The 2,500-nt window shown below is 78.4% G+C and overlaps 1 non-coding gene across 1 annotated transcript; it reads left to right on the top strand.

Annotated features, from left to right (window-relative positions):
• The first annotated feature begins 2,344 nt into the window (after positions 1–2,344).
• Positions 2,345–2,497, top strand: LOC135326797 (5.8S ribosomal RNA). The gene has a single exon (XR_010387048.1). It is a non-coding gene; the product is annotated as a 5.8S ribosomal RNA (ribosomal RNA).
• The last annotated feature ends 3 nt before the right edge of the window (positions 2,498–2,500 follow it).

Raw genomic sequence — 2,500 nt, 5'->3', positions numbered from 1 at the left:
GCCGAGAGCCCGCTGCCGATTCCACCGCTGCCGGTGGGGGACCGCCTCCCCCCGTCTCTCCCCTCTCGCCTCTGCTGGTGCCCGCTCCGCTGCCGGTGCCCGTCTCCGGGAGCCGCGGCCCGCCCCCCCCCGCCCCCCCACCCCACGGCGCTCCGCTGCCGCTGGGGGGGAAGGGGAAGGGGGGGGGGGTCCGGCCCAGGGGAGGGCCCGGCGGGAGCGGGCGGCAGTGCGTGTGAGGGGCGGCGGGGCTTGGCTACTCCCCGGCGCCCGCGGGAGAGGAAGCGGCGGGCGCGGAGGCGAGGGAGACGGCCCTCCGGGTTGGGACGGGTCCCACGGGTCCCCACCCCTAAGCTGTGGGGGGCGGACCCGCGGCGGGCTGCGGCGGAGCAGCCCGTCCGCAGAGACCTGCGGGGGCAGGCGTTCCGGGATGGCGCGCGGGGCGGGCGCCGGGCCCCCGAGCGGGGGGCGTCGCGTTGAGGCCAAGCGAGGCGACGGTTCGTGCCCGAGTGGGCGGCCCGAGCCACGGCTCTCCTCCCGGGTGCAGCTGCCACCCGGCGCCGGGTTACTGAGGGAAACCCCGGGCCCTGGGAGGAGGACGAGGTCGTGGCGGCGGGTGTCGGGCGCACCCCGCGGGCGGACGCTCCGCCGAGGGGCGCGGGGGCCGGCTGGCGGGTGCCGGGTTCCCCCTCCGCGTCCCGTCTCGTCGCCGCTGCCGAGGCTGCCGCCGTCGCCGCGAGGCGGCGGCGGCCCGGTGGCGGGCGGCGGCGGGGGAGGCACCCCCGCGGGGATTTCAGGTCGTTTCCCTCACCCCAGGGCCAGGTACCTAGCGCCCGCGCTTCTCCTGCCCCCCCCTCGGTGACCCACCCGTGTGGTCCCGTGTGCCAGCGTGCTCCTCCCGGGTGCCGCACCGTGCGCGCCGCACCGGCCGTGCCTTCCCCCCCCCCGCCTCGGCTTCCCCCCACCCCGGTCCTTCCTCCCCCGCGGTGGGGGTGGGGGGGGCGGGGAGGGAGGGAGCGAGCGAGAGAGGGGAGAGGGCCTCCGGCCACCGCGGCCGCCGGCAGCCGCCCCGGGCAGGGATGGCCATGGGCCCCGGGCTCCGGGCCCGAGGGTTCTCGGTTGGAGAGCCGGGCGGAGGTTTAAAGACTCGGGCGGCCCGATGCGACTCGCGGAGGCGGCCGGGCGTGCTGCCGGAGGGCCGGGGGGTCGGCGCGCGCGGGCGCCGCGCCCCCCCATGCCAGCCGGCGCGCCCCGCGCTCGCCCCGCGGGCAGCCGGGACGGAGAGGGGTTACCCTGCCCCCTCTCTCCGCGGTCTGGTCTCGGCGGAGAGACGCCGCGCGGTCGGCCTAGTTGCCGGCCTGCCTCGAGCGTTGCGAGCCGGGCGCGAGCGCGTGCTCGCCGCCGGGAGGGCGAGCCCCCACCGCGGGTGGTGCGGGCGCCGAGCCTCCGCGCGTCTCCTCCTTCTCCCTGGCCGGTGCTTCTGGGTCTTCCGCCGTGGCCGCCGTCGGCGGCGCCCTACCCTACGCGCCCGCCCCGGCACTCTGCCGTCCGGGGCGCCCGCCTCGCTCTGCCCCGCCCGGCTCCGCCAGGCAGCGGGGGGGCGGTGGTGGGGCGGCGGCGGGGGCGGCCCGCCCCGCTCTCCGCGTGGAGACGGGGAGAGCGGGCGCCGTCCCCGTCCGTGCCGCCTTGCCCGCCTGCCCGCCGCCGGGCGTCTGTCCGCGGAGGGGACGGGCGAGCGCGTGGCGTCACCCGCGAGGCGGTGTGTGCGGGCGCGCGGGGGTGTGGGCGCCGCGGCGGCGGCGGCGGCGGCGGTCGAGCCGGAGGGCCGGCGAGGCGAGCGAGGAGCTGGGAAGCGCGGGGCCGGCGGGCCGCAGGCGCGCGGGCGGCGGGGCGACGCCGCTCCCGGTGGCGGCCGGGCTCTGACGCCTGGGGCGGGGGGGGGGTGGTCTGCGGGGACGGACCCCCCCCAACATCCCGAGGCAGGCGGTGTGGCCGGCCCGCCGCTCCCTGCCGGGCCAGACCGAGCCGGGCGCCTGGGCCGGACTCGAAGCGAGACAGGGTTTGTCCCCAGGTCGGGAGCGAGGGCTCCCCGCCCTTCTCGTTCGGGTTTGCCCTTCGTTTCCCCCCCCCCCCCTTTCTCTGTGCTTGTACGGTCAGTGAGGCAAGCCCCTCTCTTTCTCTCGCTCTCTCTCTCCTTCCGTCTCTGCCGTCCCTTGCTCAGCAGCCGGCGTCGGCGTGAGGAAGGGCGGTGGGGCGGAGGAGGAGGGGGCGGAGGAGGGGGGGCCCCCCAGGGGCTGCGAAAGCTGCCCGGTCCCCCCGCGCGCGCGGCGGGGACCGAAACCGAGACAACTCTTAGCGGTGGATCACTCGGCTCGTGCGTCGATGAAGAACGCAGCTAGCTGCGAGAATTAATGTGAATTGCAGGACACATTGATCATCGACACTTCGAACGCACTTGCGGCCCCGGGTTCCTCCCGGGGCTACGCCTGTCTGAGCGTCGCTT

Source organism: Dromaius novaehollandiae, unplaced genomic scaffold (assembly GCF_036370855.1).
Source record: "Dromaius novaehollandiae isolate bDroNov1 unplaced genomic scaffold, bDroNov1.hap1 HAP1_SCAFFOLD_76, whole genome shotgun sequence".
Classification (NCBI taxonomy): Eukaryota; Metazoa; Chordata; class Aves; order Casuariiformes; family Dromaiidae; genus Dromaius; species Dromaius novaehollandiae.
The sequence above is the reverse complement of the archived record's forward strand: the minus strand, read 5'-3'. Positions and strand labels throughout refer to the sequence as shown.